Below are 18,636 nucleotides of genomic sequence, written 5' to 3'. Positions count from 1 at the left end.
CTCAGATACCGTAATAAAAGAGAGGCCAGAAAAGTCAACCAAACGAATTCGTTGTTTTCGTAAGGCAAACTTTCAGAGGTTAAATCTTTTTATATCTGGCTTTAATTGGTCCGATCTATATTCTTGCAACATAATGGCCGATGCCATAGATATTTTTTATGCTGCAATTAAATCATTTTTCAACTCTTGTGTTCCGATGTACTATCCGTCTACTTCTAACAAACCTCCTTGGTTTAATAAAGAGTTGACGCACCTAAGAAATGTTAAGTCCAGACTTTATATAAAATTTAAAAATACCGGTTCTCAATCTATATTTTCTAAATATGTAAGTGCTCGGTTAAATTTTACCGCGCTTAATGCTCAGTGTTATAAGAATTATTTAAACCGTTGTAAGTTCCAGTTCGCACAGGATCCCAAACAGTTTTATAATTTCGTTAACACTAAGCGCAAAACAACTAGTTACCCTTCCTCGCTATTTTTTGAAAATACTTCGGTAACATCGGATCAGGCAATAGCCGATCTATTTGCCAAGTTTTTTCAAACCACATATTCTACGTTACCTCATTCCGAACGACCTTACTCTTACGCGGTATCAAAGTCAAATTTAATATTCTGTCCCACTTTAACCGAAAGCTCACTGCTTTATGATCTTCAGCGAGTTAAGCCTGTCTATTCGCCAGGTCCCGACGGAATTCCTGGCTGTGTGCTTAGATTCTGTGCGGAAGCCTTGTGCAAACCTCTACTAAAACTGTTTAACTTATCTCTAGAATCTACACAGTTCCCCCAAATATGGAAGGAGTCCTTTGTGATCCCTCTCCATAAAAAAGGCAGCAAATCGGATGCAAGCAATTACAGAGGAATCTCCAAATTGTCTGCTATCCCTAAGCTTTTTGAAAACGTTATCACTCCTCATTTGCAGCACCTTTGTAGGTCAATTATTTCACCATGTCAGCATGGTTTCATGAAACGCAGATCGACAACTACTAACCTTCTGGAGCTAACCTCCTTCGTAGTACAGGGTTTCAAAAATAATCTTCAAACAGATGTCATTTATACGGATTTTAGTAAAGCATTCGACTCTGTTAATCATTCACTTTTAATAAAAAAACTTGATTTATTAGGTTTCCCCGTTGATCTCCTAAATTGGATTCTAAGTTATCTGAATGGCAGGACGCAACGGGTCCTCTTTAAAAATTCTCTTTCTTGTATTCTCCGAGTCACATCCGGCGTCCCACAAGGGAGCCACCTAGGTCCGCTCCTTTTTACCTTATTTATTAACGACCTTCCCTTAATAATAAATCATTCACGTGTACTTATGTACGCTGATGATGTAAAATTATGCTTGCAATATAAGGACATTTCTCGCCATTTGGACTTACAATCCGATCTAGATTGCTTTCAAACATGGTGCCGTGATAACGTATTAAACTTAAATGGCTCTAAGTGTAAAGTTATGACCTTTTGTCGTGCCAACTCAATGCACGCAACTTACACTTTAAGTGGGTGCTCTTTGGACAGAATAACACATGTTGATGATCTTGGTGTTCTTCTGGACCCTAAACTTAAATTTTCAGACCATATTTCGTCTATTGTCAATAAGGCCAGGGGTGTGCTTGGTTTTATAAAACGGTGGTCAAAGGAATTTGATGATCCTTACATGACCAAAACCTTATTTATTTCTCTAGTCCGTCCGATCCTCGAGTATGGATCACCTGTTTGGAGTCCACAATATGAAGTTTACTCGGACCGCATTGAATCGGTTCAAAAGAACTTCTTACTTTTTGCCTTACGGCGCCTTAATTGGGATGCAAACCGTAGATTACCTCCTTATTCGAGTAGATTAATGTTAATTAACTTACCCTCCTTAGCTAACCGTAGAACGATGCTTGGAACAGTCTTTATTTTTAACCTTATTCGTGGTGAAGTCGATAGTCCCGACTTGGTTAGTCGGCTAAACTTCACTGTTCCAAGCAGATTTACTAGAAATTACGTACCTTTAATTTTAAATCATTGTAGATCTAACTATGAGTTGCATGATCCCTACAGAGTATTATGTTCTGACTATAATAGATTCTATCCTATTATCTCTAATTCTGACTCTCTGCCGTTTCTAAAGCGATCAATACTAACATACTTAACGAATTCTTAGATTTTTCTACTAGCATACATATTTTTCCCCCTCCTTTACTGTCTTCTATATCGCGTCTATCTTCCCGCGATTCGAGCCGTACGATACACGGCAGCGCCCCTCGGTCGGTTGGGCGGGAGGTGTGGCCGTGGGACTCGCGCGTAAAAAAAAAAAAAAAAAAAAAAAAAAGATGCTCCAAGGTTTCAATTGCCTCGAATTCGTCACATTTTCGGCATTTGGCGTTATCGGTAATGCCCAGTTTGACTGCGTGTGCCGCAGCTAGGCAGTGACCTGTAAGAATTCCCACAGTCTGCAGTCTTTCCTTGGAAGATGCAGCACGTAGTGGCTGAGTATTGCGTTGCGCTCTTTGCACATGATTTTTGAAACTTTGCAGGTGGTGGATGTTCTTCTCCATCTGCTTTTGGCTCGTGTGTCGGCCCGTCTTTCCAGTTCGCTTCGGAGCGTTCTAAGGGAGACAGGAACGTTTTCTGATCTTTCATTCGCCAGTCCGACGCCTTCCTTTGCAAGTTCGTCTGCCGTCTCATTACCATCGATGCCCTGGTGGCTGGGAACCCAGTAGATCCGCACTGACGTGGTCGTGCTAGGGATATCTAGTGCCTCCCTGCTTGCCAGTACACTTTTGGAACTGACCGCTGACGATTGCATGGATCTTATCGCCGCTTGACTGTCTACGAACAAGTTGACCGCTTCATGTGGGGGGTCAATGCTCTGCGCAAGCTCTGCCGCTTTCCCTATGGCGAATACTTCCGCCTGGAATATGCTGCATTGGCTTGGTAGTTTATACGACAGCCTCATATCAGGGTCTGTACAGTATATGCCCGCTCCAACTCCTTCTTCCATCTTGGAGCCGTCCGTGTATATATTGAGGTGTTGAGCATGGTCCTGGCCTGTTTTCCAGTCGTCTGGTCCCATGAATGTGGTTGTTCTTACATCCGGGCACGTTCTGGTGACCATGTAGTCAGATCTACCGCTCATGTTCCAGAGACATATTCCCTGATGCAACTAGGCGTTGTGCAGCCTTTCCTGCAATCATTTGCGCGTGGATTTCTAGGAGATCAACTCCAATTGTAATTTCGAGTGCTATTGTGGGGGTTGACCTCAGTGGCCCTGTTATCCAGAGCAGTGCCTGCCGCTGAGTTCTCTCCATGAGTTTGTTGTAAGTCGGCTTTTCCATAGCCTGCCACCACACTAAGACTCCATACATCAGAGTTGGACGCACCACCGAGATGTAAACCCAGTGCATTAGAGCGGGTGAGAGGCCCCATGTGCTGCTAAGCATCTTCTTGGATGCATATAGCGCTATGGTGGCCTTTTTCACCCTCTTTAATACATTGGGCTTCCATGTCAGCTTGCTGTCTAAAACAATTCCAAGGCACTTGACTTATGTCTTCGAGGTTAGCCTGGATGAGTTAATCTTCGGGGGGACCCATAGCGGCACCTTGTATCTCTTGGTGAAGAGAATGAGGTCCGTCTTGTCCGCGTTGATAGTGAGTCCTACCTTCTTCGCCCACTCACATATCACCCTGAGCGTTGATTTCATAATCGAGCTGAGTGTCGATGAGCAGACTCCCGCTTATGTCGTCAGCATAGGCTGTTATCTTTGGGGCCTTCCTCTCGAATCTCTTGATCAGGTCTTCTACCACCAGATTCCACAGGAGAGGCGACGGGACCCCGCCTTGCGGCGTGCCTCTGTGTGCTCCTTTCACCATGGATGCAGTGCCCCAATCGGATTGTACCCGTCTTCAGCTTAGAAGATTTCTTATCCACAAACTGATAGCGGGGGGCGTGTTGGCCGCTTCTAGGCGATCCATTATAGCGTCTGTGGTGTTTCGGATATATCCACAAACACTCCGAGAGCATATTTTTGGTTATGCCGGGCTTTCTCAATGGTGGCTACTAATGAGTGTAGTGCCGTCTCCACTGATTTACCTTTCGTGTAAGCGTGCTGATTGGATGACAGTAGTCGTCCCACATCGTTTCTGATGTATATGTCCAGCAGCTTTTCTAGCGTCTTGATTAAGAAAGAGGTGAGACTAATCGGCCTGTAATCCTTGGGGCTCATATGGCTGCACGTCCCTGCTTTTGGCAGGAAGACAATCCTAGAGGTCCTCCATTGGATAAGGATATAGCCCGTGCTTAAGCATGCTGTGAATATAGCGTGTAGCCACGGGGTGATCACTTCTTTGCTCACCTGTAGCACGACTGGAAATCCATTCCATCTAGTCCCGGTGCTTTTATTCCCGCAAAGGAGTCTATAGCTTTGGATAATCGGTAGCGCTTGTTTTTGTAGCGCGAGTGAAGCTTACCTGTTGGATTTTTGTATTTGGTCCGATTTATATAATAAAAGTCCTGTAAATAAGAATAGGGGTTATCTGTACATGCGTACAGATTCGCTTATTGTTTAACATATTTGCATACGTTAAATATAATTTTACCTTTTTATTCGATTTCGCACCTTGTTTGATTTTTCGTTGGGAAATATATAGCAAATCTCCTCGACCAGCTTTGGAAGTTCGAAAACTTTTATTTATATATAATCATTGATGGCTTACTCCACTATAGTATTGGTGAGCCAAATTCGTGTTCATTTTCTAACAATAATGAACGAATGCTCTGATACCATAATAGGAATACAATTACGAAATAAATACGTTGCTTAGTTCAATTCTTCGTCTGTAATATCTTTAAGTAACGACAGAATCATTCCAGCTTCTAAAAAAATTAAAGAGAAGAGGCTTACATAAACTTCGGGCTTCCTTGCAAATTTGTGTTTGCCTATGCCTTTACGATATTATGTGTTATTAGGAGCAAGTCGGTTATTCGTTTTATTGTAAATGTTTGCATACATATGTATGTACATATATACTAATAATTAAAATATAAATATATAATAAATTTCTATCATGCTGTGTACTTGCTTACATACATATGCATATACATATGTATGCGTGCATCCGAACAACATTCTGCGCAGAAATACTATTTCGAGTATTTTGGAGAGGATTGCCAGCAGACTAATCGAATCATTTTTTGAAGCTTTACTTTTAATAAGAACTTAATTAATTATTTAAGCTTCAAATTGGCGAAGCTCTTGTTATGATTGGGTTCCGTTTAAGTTTGGTTTAGTGTGCGTATATGTATATATCCAGTCTTTAAATAAAATGGTGATCAAAAGTTGTCTGTCAGTAATGTGTACAAGTGAGACGGGAATAGTGAGGGCAGCATCACATCACAATGCGTAAGAAAGGGACAGATTGTGAGCACTGGAAAGATCGTAATTGCGCACAGAACAGTGATTGCTATTCAGCTCATTTTGATCTATGCTTATAAACTATATAGGTTTTGAAAGCTTATGTTGGAATACCCCATTCCTATACAGAAATACCATTTCAGTTCAAACAAACGGTGAACGATAACAACCTTGCCGAAGCCAGTCGGCAGCTAAGAGACATAATACCATTTAAGGATGATCCAGAAACCCTCTACACCTTCATAAGCAGAGTGGACTACGTGATTTCACTCTACCAAACTAACGATGAGCGACAACAGAGGATTCTACTTTGAGCCATCGAAAGGAACTTGGATACACACGTAACACGATCTTTGGGACTTCCGAACGTCGAAGATTAGCCCTTAAAGCGAGACTAATAGCAGAATTCAAGCCCCAAACACTGAACTACAAGCTATTGGAGAACTTCAGGGAGATAAAGGATAAAGGAAATCTGAGGGCATTCTGCGAAGAGACGGAACGACGACGTCAAATCTTGATTTCGAAATTACATCTGGAAGAAAACCAATTAGAATTTCTTATTTGTCTTCAAGCAATATAAGATTCCATTAAAACACTGATTAGAAAACTACCAATACAATTATATACTATTTGGGCTCAACATGATATCACAGACTTAAGATCGGTAGTTACTATTGCACAAAGTGAAGGAATTTATGAAGAAAATATTAACTTTGAATTAAATAAAATTCCGGAAATCCGTAATAAAAACTCAAATCCTAATCTGAATCCGAAATCGCACAAATTCAATACAAATACCCAAACTCAATATCGAATCTTAATCAATACATGCAACCATTTAGACCCACCTATTGACCGAAAATGAGAGTGAAAGATGAGAGGGGACAAAATCAGAGTCGAGAAAAAAACGCTATGTATAGACTTCTGAATACCGTTCTAATAATTGGTGGGATATTTATATATAATATATTAAATTTATATTTGTTGATTTTAGGATTTGGTAAGAAATTAAACTGACGCTATAGGCAACGCCAACGCGTCCGTTTTTAATTATTTGTCTATTTGTAATTAGAATTACTCTAATTACACGGGATCATTATGGTCGGAAATACCCTGGCACGCGCCTGTCAGAATTTTCGGTTTCATTTTCCGTCACCCCTTTTCTTTTCCATTTGCATTCAATTGTAAAAAGTGACAAGTGGTGTTTGTTTAAAACATTTTGAACATTAAATATATAAATCCGGTAAGTAAAGTTTTTCGTGTGGATAAATTAGCATAGCTAATTGCATTCCAAACTGCATGACATTGCGAAAAGTCTTTAAAATACATATTTGTACATAAGCGCAAGAAATGTAAAGTGCTAAAAGAAAATATAAGAATGTGCACAGAAAAAAAAACAATGGAATGCAATTGTGATGTTAATTTTATTTTAATTATAAAATATACCACGCCCAAGTCGAAATTAAAGTTAACAAGAGAGAACGCTATAGTCGAGTTCCCCGACTATCTGATACCCGTTACTCAGCTAGTGGAAGTGCGAAGGTGAGTCTTTAACACTGACAGTTTTTGGAGGCTTGTAGGCGTTAAAGTGGGCGTGGCAAAAAGTTTTTTGGCAAATCGATAGAAATTTACAAGTCTAATACAAAAATGAAAAAATATCAAAACCTTTGTAAAAAGTGTGGGCGTGGCAGTTTTGGGCAGTTTGTGGGCGTTAGAGTGGGCGTGGCAACATGAATCGACAAACTTGCGCTGCGTCTATGTCCCTGGAGTCTGTATGTTTAATCTCAACTTTCTAGCTCGACGTTCATACGGACGGACGGACAGACGGACATGGCCAGATCGACTCGGCTACTGATCCTGATCAAGAATATATATACTTTATATGGTCGGAAACGCTTCCTTCTGCCTGTTACATACTTTTCAACGAATCTAGTATACCCTTTTACTCTACGAGTAACGGGTATAACGAGAAACTGTGTATGTATGTTCCGAGCCGAATGAAGGAAGATTAATTAGGAAATTCCATTAAAAATTGACGCATTGATAAGTGTGTCAATAAACTGAGAGAAAACTATTGGTTTCCTGGTATAAGAAATAAGGTTGATCTGTTTATAAAGAATTGTTTACCGTGCATTATACATTCAGTCCCGAAAAGTATTCACAATAGAACGCTTTATAGTATACCTAAAGCTTCGGTCTCGTTTAATACGATCAATATTGACCACCTAGGTCCCTTCCGTCTATAAACTCGAAAAGAAATTATTTGTTGGTGATCATTAATGCGTTCACAAATGTTGTTAAATTATATCCTGTCAACTACACTAGTACTAAGGCAGTAAATTGCTCGGTAGAAACATATTTGGAATACTATAGTCGGCCTCGTAGAATCATCTCCGATAGAGGCACGTGTTTCTCTTCCATTGAGTTTCAAGAGTTCCTTGAGTCCAGAAATATTTATCATATTAAGGTAGCCACAGCGGCCCCTCAAGCAAATGTTGGGAATGCACCTATGTTGGGAAAGCTATCAGAGCCCCTAAATCGAGCCGATTGGTATAAGCTGCTTAACCGTGTAACCGCTATAAACAATTCCGTGCAGTGTAGTACCAGAAAGAACCCCAAGTACGTTGCTATTTGGAAGAAAAATGTGGTCAAGAGAAACCGCGATGTCTAGATAAGGAATGAAGCAAATGAGAATATATGTATGTCAATCACAGGTCCGAAATAAAACCGCATACGGCTTAAGGCATACGGCACCGGCGTTGTACAAGGTTGATGATTTTGTTGCTATTTGTAATGTTGATGTGACGCAGAGCTTTGTATGAAGTTTGCACCCAATTACCGTGGGCCATATAGAGTAAATCGTGTTTTTCCTAATTATAAAATAACTAATATTGACAATTGTCAGCTGACGCAACTCCCATATAAGGGAATCTAGGCTGCTAGGCTTAAACCATGGTTGCAAGTGTGTAATAAGACTGTAATAAGAATGTAAACATCCCATTTTGAGCTGCGCGCCTTGATTATATATTGTTATATAATTATTATATATATTGTTACCGATGTTAGGATACTGATATATAATGTTATCGATCTATTGTATTAAGGTTAAGAAGGTTATTAAACTTCTTCGGACATAAGCACCGAAGAATCATTGTCTTCTTATATTTTTCACACGTCGTACGCTGAATACTCTAATGACAATTATTCTAATATAATTATTGTGTATTATTATGTACATAGTTTGGGCTATTATTATTTCTATGTTGAATTCGAATAATTTTTATGTTAAGGCCATGCAAAACTAGATTTGAGTCTAAGAACTTCTAAAATGAAGGGCATATTTTTTAATTTTTACAATGCATGTGCATACGTAGTGCTGTCGCTGTATGCGTACAAAAGAGCTGCTGGCTCTAGAGCTCTTCGCTCTCTGGCTTTTTAACAAACCTTTCGAGAAAGCCTTTAGCCAGCTCTAGAGCCAGCACAAAAAAAAAGTATGGCGTTACGCATCCTGTTATTCAAATGTCTTTGGTGTATGCATACCCTTGAAAAGAAAAATCAAATGAATTCCAATCATCTTAACTGGCCAATTTCCCAACATTTCTTACACTCGTATTTATAATATTTAAAAAGATGATTAAATATAAAAATAAACACGTGAGAACGCTATAGTCGAGTTCCCCGACTATCTGATACCCGTTACTCAGCTAGTGGAAGTGCGTGGGAGAGAATTCAACACTGACAGTTTGTGGCGGTTTGTGGGCGTTAGAGTGGGCGTGGCCAAAAGTTGTTTGGCAAATCGATAAAAATTTACAAGACTAATACATCAAGAACGCCGTCTCAAGAACCACAAAGAACCCTATGGCTATGTTCTTTGGAAATTTGGAGCCTTCAAGCAACAACAAAAAGGTGTTCGAGCTTAACAGGCTCTGCCACGCTGTGGTCTCCATTGAGGAGCCCAGAAAGTTCAATGACCTGGTGCAGTGCTACCGCTGTCAGGCTTTCGGGCATACCTAGAGGTACTGCAGATTGCAGCACACTTGCGTAAAGTGCGGTGAAGGGCATGCCTCTATCGAGTGCACTAAGGCCAAAGACGCACCTGCCGCATGCGGTAACTGCGGGGAGGCGCACACTACGTCATGCCAAGGCTGCCGTGTTTATATCGAGGCCAAGAAGAGGGCTGCCCCCAAGCCAAATGCTCCACCACCGAAAGTAGTCCATACACCACCAGCGACAACCAACAACGCCACATACACTGGCTTCACTGGGTACCACCAGCAGCAGCAACCCAACCACATCTTCAGCCAATAAGGTCGCATTGACCAGAAGGCAGCGTTGGTGGAGAGAATAATGGCGCATGGAGAATATGATGGCCTCAATATTCTCCCAGTTTAAAGACATGGTGATGGCCATGTTCTCCTGTCAGAGAACCATGCCATGAGCACACAGATAGTAACCTGGAATGCTAACGGCTTGGCGATGAACAAGCCAGAAGTGGAGCTCTACCTGAAAACCAACCAGGTGGATGTGATGTGTGAGGCAGGCTTTCGACACGGCGTGGTACCTCGACCTGCTATTCAAGCTGAAGCAACAGTCGACGGCCCCATACTACATGTTCCTTAAGGCATACGTCGAAGAGAGGAGGTTCTACGTGAGGAGCAGTAACTCCGAATCACCCCAACACGTGGTGAGAGCTGGAGTACCTCAGGGCAGCGTACTCGATCCTGTGCTGTACAGCATATTCACTTCAGATATGCCAGTTTTTGAAGACAACAAAATACTGACATGCACATACGCGGACGACACAGCGCTCCTGTGCTCTGATGCAACTTCTGCTTTGGCAGCGCAAGGGCTGCAACGCGAGCTGGACACGATTCAGCCATGGCAGCCATGGACAAATCCACCTATGCCACAGTTTCGCTCAGACCAGGCAACTGTCCACCCGTCCAACATACCGTCCACTGCGAGGGCCAAGTACCTGGCAATAACCCTGGACAAGCCTCTCGTGTGGAAGGACCACATAGGGGAAAAAGTAAAGCTCATGAGGCACAAATGCCGCTCAATGACCTGGCTCCTGGGCAGACGAAGCACGCTACCCATTAGACACAAGTTACTGCTCTACAAAGCCATTATAAAGCCGGCTTGGACATACGGTATTGAGCTTTGGGGCACTGCATCCCATACAAACATTAAAAGACTACAGAGAGCAGAATGCCGCATTCTGAGATTTATCCTTAACTGTCCTTACTACGTGAGAAACACAACAGTTAAAAGGGACCTCAAAATGCAAAGTGTCGCTGAGGAATCCAGAAAAGCTAGCAGGAGGTACCTTGAGAAGCTGGAAAACCACCAGAATTATCTTGCAATCAACCTCCTTGACAACAGCCTACAGCGCAGAAGGCTCCGAAGACATCACCCACCCGACCTGCCTTTCCGGATTCCCTAAAGGAATCCTTTGATGACCCTAGCTATCAAATATAAGATTTTCTAGGGAATCTACATAACCGCCCATGTATCACAAAATTTAATTGATTGCCCTCTTGGGCAGATGTCAATAAAGAATCTGTTATACTAAAAAAAAAATTAAAAAATCTACTTAGTGACGCGCATGAATGGATTAACGACGGACGTGTTTTCGGTACGCTCGTGGTCAGATTGCGTAAAGCTTAGTTTTCTTTGCGAAACAAAGTCGGGAAAGACGATAAATCGGTGGTTGAGTGCTCCGCGGAAATAGTGCGATTATTTACGCGAGTGTAAGGCCTGTGGTTTTGGAACAATTCGCAATAATTTATTGCAAAATTTTCCACTGAGAACAGCACGTGGTTCCAGGCGAGCTTTCGGACAGCTGTTAAACAGCTGGGCCTGTCGGTTTGTGTCCGCGCTACCAGCAATCAGCTGTTTGGTTGTTGTCGCTGCTACGGTCTGTGTCTTGGGACGGTTCGGTGCTGCCAGACTGGTACTTTGGTTACGCAAATCTGCCAATAGGTGGAGCTCGTGCACCAAAGCAACCAACTTGTGACAGTGAGCGCGCAATTTCCGGAGTCGCCAGAAGGAGGAGCCACAATCGTGGTAAGTCCTATGGAGAGCGACAGCAGCGCGAGTGCCGCGAGCGCCAGCAGCGCGTCGCGGAAGCCGGGACGAGGCAGGCGCAGAAGCCACCAGGCTTCTAAGAGCTCGGCAGCTACACAGGCCAAGCTCGTTGCTGTGGCCTCGCGTGGTGTTCCCGAGCCTGTGGGAGCTGGATGAGGCGCCTTCGTCGCTGGAGGACCCCCGGATGGTCCCTGCTGCCACTACTGCTGCTGCCCCTGCTGCTGCCCCTGTTGCTGCCCGTGCTTCTGCCCCTGTTGCTGCCCCCGCCGCTACACCTATTGCCACCGCCACCGCTGCCTCCGCTGCCGCCCGTGCTGGGCAAGCAGCCATGATGGCAGAGCTGTCGGCCACGCAACGAATGGTGAGAAGCAGTTTTCGCAGGCTAGGAGGAGTAGACACTGATGAGCTCTCGTTTGCCATTAGCCGCTACGATGAGCTGGTGATGGCGTTGATGCTCCGGTGTGGAGAACTGGAGACGCGGTTGGCTATGCCGCCCCCACCGCCGCCGTCTATGCCGACATCCGCCAGTTCGCGTTTTCCCCAGATGCCTCAGGCTGCACCCATTGCGGCCCCGCGGACCACGAAGGTTCGCGAGACGTGGTCAGCAGTGGTGAAGTGCGATGACCCAGCGCTATCGGGGAAGGCGATTGCCGAAAAGGTGCGCATGATGGTTGCACCCTCCCTCGGAGTCAGGGTGCATGAGGTGCGTGAGCTCCGCCGAGGTGGTGGTGCAATAATCCGGACTCCTTCAGTCGGAGAGCTTCAGAAGGTGGTGTCATCGAAAAAATTCGCCGAGGTAGGACTGAATGTGGCGCGAAACGCTGCCGAGAAGCCGAAAGTCATCGTCTATGACGTCGACACAGTTATCGGCCCCGAGGAGTTAATGCAGGAGCTCCACGAGAATAACTTCGACGGCGAGATGACGGCCTCGGAGTTCAAGAGGTCGGTGCACCTGGTCACCGACCACGCGGTGACTGACGGCGCCACCGTAAACGTGACGCTAGAGGTCAGCGACAAGGCGATGGCGAAACTTGATGTAGGTCGGGTCTACATCAAGTGGTTCTCATTCCGATGCCGATCACAGGTTCGCACATATACCTGCCACAGGTGTGTGGGCTTCGACCACAAGATCAGCGAATGCCGCCAGAAATCGAATGTATGCCGCCAGTGCGGGCAACTAGGCCACACCGCGGCAAAGTGCCAGAACCCGGTGGACTGCCGGAACTGCCGTCACAGAGGGCAACCCTCGGGGCATTACATGCTCTCGGATGTATGCCCGATATACGGCGCGGTGCTAGCGAGGGTGCAAGCTAGACATTAATGTTTAGCTTCATCCAAGCGAACTGTGGCCGAGGCCGAGCTGCGACCATCGAGCTCGGAGTCCGACTCAGGGGATCGGGCTCAATGTTCGCACTGGTGCAGGAGCCGTATCGCGGCGGGGAGGGGGTGAATGTGCTGCCTGAAGAAATGAGGATCTTCACCGACCGGCAAGGGAAGGCAGCCATCCTAGTGGATCTTCAGGATGCCATCTGTATGCCAGTGGAGACCCTCACCACGGATTATGGCGTATATCTGGTCGTCAAAGGGAGTTTTTACCTTACCTTCTTTTGCTCAGCATACTGCCAATTCGAACCGTACAGTTATGGGGCAATGCCAGCAATAGCAATATTGACATCATACAGCGAGCATAATCAAAGATTCTGAGAACCATCACTGGGGCACCGTGGTACGTTCGGAGTGAAAACATCCAAAGAGACTTAAATATACCATCAGTTACCAATGCAATCACGGAACTTAAGGAAAAATACCATAGCAAGCTTTACACGCACTCCAACCACCTAGCGAGAAGTCTAATCCAGCTCAGCAGCCGTTCCCGTCTCCGGCGAAAGGACTTACCAACCCAGCGAATAAATTATTAGGGCCGTTTAATCATAGAACAGTTGGAAAATTAATACAACTGTTCAAAAAATACATGTTATAGTTAAGATTTTTCAACTTATTGTTAGTTCTTATACAAGAAGATTCAATAAATAAAAGCAAAGTATTAATAAAAAAAAAAAAAATTTCATTAGCGTCCAGGTTATGAGAGGCAGTCTTGGCTGTTTTAGACAGTTCATGTACCTTAGCGGGTTTTCTCGTGATTGGACGTAGCTTAAAACGTTTGGTTCACATACATCTGCCTGCTGCCTTGGCATATGGCTATGAGGATGGTTTTAGTACGTAGGCGTTGGGGAACTTCGGTTCAGATAGAGCAATGAATCGTGCATGCTAGGAAACTGACGAAATGAAATGATGGCAGCCCTAGTATCTTTCGCAGATTTCCATACCTTTGCGATCAAAAAAAGAAAAAAAACGCCAAATGTCTCGTCATCTAATTAGTGACGCGCATGAATGGATTAACGACGGACGTGTTTTCGGTACGCTCGTGGTCACACTGCGAAAAGCTTACTTTTCTTTGCGAAACAAAGTTCGGAAAGACAATAAATCGGTGGTTGAGTGCTCCGCGGAAATAGTGTGATTACTTACGCGAGTGCACGGCCTGTGGTTTTGGAATAATTCGCAATAAATTATTGCAAATTTTCCACTGCGGACAGCACGTGGTTCCAGGCGAGCTTTTGGTCAGCTGTTAAACAGCTGGGCCTTTCGGTTTGTGTCCGCGCTACCAGCAATAAGCTGATTGGTTGTTGTCACGGCTGTGGTACGTGTCTTGGGACGGTTCGGTGCTGCCAGACTGGTATTTTGGTTGCGCAAATCTGTTTATAGGTGGAGCTCGAGCACCAAAGCAGCCAACTTGTGAAATTGAGCGCACAATTACTGGAGTCGCCAGAAGGAGGAGCTACAATCGTGGTAAGTCCTATGGAGAGCGACAGTAGCGCGAGTGCCATGAGCGCCAGCAGCGTGTCGCGGAAATCGGGACGAGGCAGGCGTAGAAGCCATCAGGCTTCGAAGAGTTCGGCAGCTACGCAGGCCAAGCTCGTTGCTGTGGCCTCGCGTGGTGTTCCCGAGCCTGTGGGAGCGCTGGATGAGGCGCCTTCGTCGCTGGAGGACCCCCGGATGGTCCCTGCTGCCACTGCTGCTGCCCCTGCTGCTGCCCATGCTGCTGCCCCTGCTGCTGCCCCTGCTGCTGCCCCTGATGCTGCCCCTGCTGCTGCCCCTGCTGCTGCCCCTGCTGCTGCTCCTGTTGCTGCCCCCGTCGCTACACCTGCTGTTGCCACTGCCACAGCTGCCTCCGCTGCCGCCCGTGCTGAGCAAGCAGCTATGATGGCAGAGCTTTCGGCCAAGAAGCGCATGGTAAGAAACCGTTTTTGCAGCCTAGGATGTGTAAACACGGATGAGCTCTTGTTTGCCATCAGCCGCTACGATGAGCTGATGATGGCATTGATGCTCCGGTGTGGAGAGTTGGAGACGCGGTTGGCTATGCCGCCCCCACCGCCGCCGTCTATGCCGACTTCCGTCATTTCACGTTTTCCCCAGATGCCTCAGGCTGCACCCATTGCTGCCCCGCGGACCTCGAAGGTTCGCGAGACGTGGTCAGCAGTGGTGAAGTGCGATGACCCAGCGCTATCGGGGAAGGCGATTGCCGAAAAGGTGCGCATGATGGTTGCACCCTCCCTCGGAGTCAGGGTGCATGAGGTGCGTGAGCTCCGCCGAGGTGGTGGTGCAATAATCCGGACTCCTTCAGTCGGAGAGCTGCAGAAGGTGGTGTCATCGAAAAAATTCGCCGAGGTAGGACTGAATGTGGCGCGAAACGCTGCCGAGAAGCCGAAAGTCATCGTCTATGACGTCGACACAGTTATCGGCCCCGAGGAGTTAATGCAGGAGCTCCACGAAAACAACTTCGATGACGAGATGACGGCCTCGGAGTTCAAGAGGTCGGTGCACCTGGTCACCGACCACGCGGTGACTGACGGCGCCACCGTAAACGTGACGCTAGAGGTCAGCGACAAGGCGATGGCGAAACTTGATGTAGGTCGGGTCTACATCAAGTGGTTCTCATTCCGATGCCGATCACAGGTTCGCACATATACCTGCCACAGGTGTGTGGGCTTCGACCACAAGATCAGCGAATGCCGCCAGAAATCGAATGTATGCCGCCAGTGCGGGCAACTAGGCCACACCGCGGCAAAGTGCCAGAACCCGGTGGACTGCCGGAACTGCCGTCACAAAGGGCAACCCTCGGGGCATTATATGCCCGATATACGGTGCGGTGCTAGCGAGGGTGCAAGCTAGACATTAATGTTTAGCTTCATCCAAGCGAACTGTGGCCGAGGCCGAGCTGCGACCATCGAGCTCGGAGTCCGACTCAGGGGATCGGGCTCAATGTTCGCACTGGTGCAGGAGCCGTATCGCGGCGGGGAGGGGGTGGATGTGCTGCCTGAAGAAATGAGGATATTGGCATTAACAACTTAATTCCAATGAACTTAATTTGTCCACAGGCCAGATCCTTAATAAACAAGCTTATACCAAAATTCGAACATATTTTTTACAAAGAAGGCCAAGACCTAAGTTTTACAAGTGAAATCAAACACAGGATTATTACAAAGAATGATCTTCCCATTTATTCAAAAACATACAAATACCCAGAAATTCACAAAGACGAAGTTAACAGGCAAATAGCAGACATGTTAGATCAAGGTATTATAAGACACTCTAAAAGCCCATATAACAGTCCTTTGTGGGTTGTTCAGAAGAAAATGGACCAGTCAAATAAGCAAAAGTGGCGGCTCGTCGTAGACTACCTTAAACTTAATATAATAAGGAAACCATCGAAGATCGATTCCCGATCCCAAATATAGATGAAATTTTCGACAAATTGGGTGACTGTAAAATTTTTTCAACTTTAGACCTTGCAAATGGACATAAAGACGTACACAAAACAGCCATTTCAACAACCAGTGGCCACTACGACTTCCTTCGTATGCCTTTTGGACTACGGAACGCATCTTCAACATTTCAAAGGCTAATGAATAATATCCTTAGCCCCTATACCGGACAATTTTGCATTGTTTACATGGATGACATCCTTATATGTTCTAAGAATATAGAAGAACACGTCAATCATCTAAGCTGTATCTTCAGCTGCCTATCTAAGGCAAAATTAAAACTCCAATCAGACAAATGCGAGTTTGCCAGAGAGGAGATTGAATTTCTCGGACACACCATTAATTCAGATGGTCTTAAGCCAAGTCAGAAGAAGACAAACCAAAAACAAATTAAAAGTTTTCTAGGCATCACAGGTTATTTGAGGCGCTACATAAAATACTACTCCAAAATTGCCCAACCTTTAATAAAATATTTAAAGAAAAATTCTAAAATAAACACACATGATCAAGAATACATAGAAGCTTTTCAAAAACTGAAAATCCTAATAACAATAACGGGACCGACACCAGGAGCCCCAGAACCTCTTGACGACACAGAATCGCATCCGTTCCACTTCCACTTTTCTGTCAAGTATGAGAAAAGAAATATAAAGATTCATTCAGATTTTCATCCTGAACTCCAGCGGACGTTTTAATTTTGGGAAACACCACCAGCTTATTTCTTCAACACTCCACTCTCAAACCTTCGTGGGAGGTAACTTGCGCATTACTTAAGTTTGTTTGAAGTGGTAAAGTTGGCACAGGTTCTAATAAGTTTTGGTGTTCAAATACAAATTTCGAAAATTTTAATCCCGATTTTACCGCTAATTTGTGTGGAGGATTTATTCTCAAATTAACATTGTTTAAATATATTTTGGCATCTTTATGCTTTGCCTCAAATCGCATACACCAGAGGAATTTTAATGGACCACATTTTTCTATTGCAGTTATTACCAGGAAGTGGTGTTTTGGTTTTAGGGAACCAAACAGGCTCACATGATTGAGTGACGATTTTCTACTAACTTCCGTAGGTAATTTAATTCTTTAACGTATTTTGATCTAAACAAGAAATCGATAATACCTAATAATAACAATATCACTTCCCATTCCTAACACTCTTCTGGCACTATGTCTCATATCATTAATGGCAAACAGTATATAAAAGTAGCCACTTCTAAGGCAGTCATTTTTAAATTAAATTTTTGCAAACGATTTAAATTTATTTTGACAGAATTCTTTCCAATTTCAGTGCTTTTCTAGACTTAATTTCATCCAGCGTTATTATTTCGTTTTTAATAAACGATAAAAGTACTTGTGACGCGCCGAAACGCGCACATAGTATTATAAGGAAAGAACATGAAATGAATATATTTAGTTAAAACATATATTATTTGAGCAGAAACATGAAGTGAATAGATTTAATTAAAACATATAAACATGGAATTAATAAATGAAGTAAAACACACAACCCGCATTCAAATTCAAACACAATGCAAACACAAAGCAGACCTAATTGGCCTCTACAACTCTTCTCATACTTAGCTGACCTAATCGGCCTCTACAACTCTTCTAATACCTAGCAGACCTAATCGGCCTCTACAACTCTTCTCACAAATAGCAGACCTAATCGGCCTCTAAGCTGTTCTCATTAATAGCAAACCTAATCGGTCTCAAAACTGTTCTCACCGTTGCAGACCTAACAGGCCTCTGAACTTTTATTTGGCAGACCGGAGCGGTCTCTTCCAACTATCTCTCGTTCACAGGCAGTGGGGAAACTAAAGGCGACGTGACGTGATGACCGAGTAAGCGGCCATCTCGGGAGTCCGGCACCCACCCGTATCCATCGCAGAGCTGTACAACCCCTTCCGGGACGAGACCAGACGCGCCCGAGCCAACCAGCCGCCGATCTCGCCACGAGGACTGCAGCCCATCTGAAGCGACTGTGAACACTTTGTTTTATTCACAAATAAAGACCCAATTATTGTATCATTCTCTCGTCTTCTCCTCTGGGACCCGGGTCCGATTCTCTTCCAGCAACCCCACCTGAATCAAATAAATATCTGAGACGACTCCTGGCCATCCTTGAGCCATCCGAGCACTGACAGATCGTCACATACGTTACATATGTATGTCATACACGTATACGCTTTCAAGGATATCATGCATTAAATCAAAGCAAAAACAAGAGAGAACGCTATATTCAAGTTCCCCGACTATATGATACCCGTTACTTAGCTAGTAGAAGTGCGAAGGAGAAATTTCAACACTTACAGTTTTTGACGGTTTGT

This window comes from Drosophila teissieri, chromosome X, assembly GCF_016746235.2.
Source record: "Drosophila teissieri strain GT53w chromosome X, Prin_Dtei_1.1, whole genome shotgun sequence".
Taxonomy (NCBI): Eukaryota; Metazoa; Arthropoda; class Insecta; order Diptera; family Drosophilidae; genus Drosophila; species Drosophila teissieri.
Note: the sequence above shows the minus strand (reverse complement) of the source record.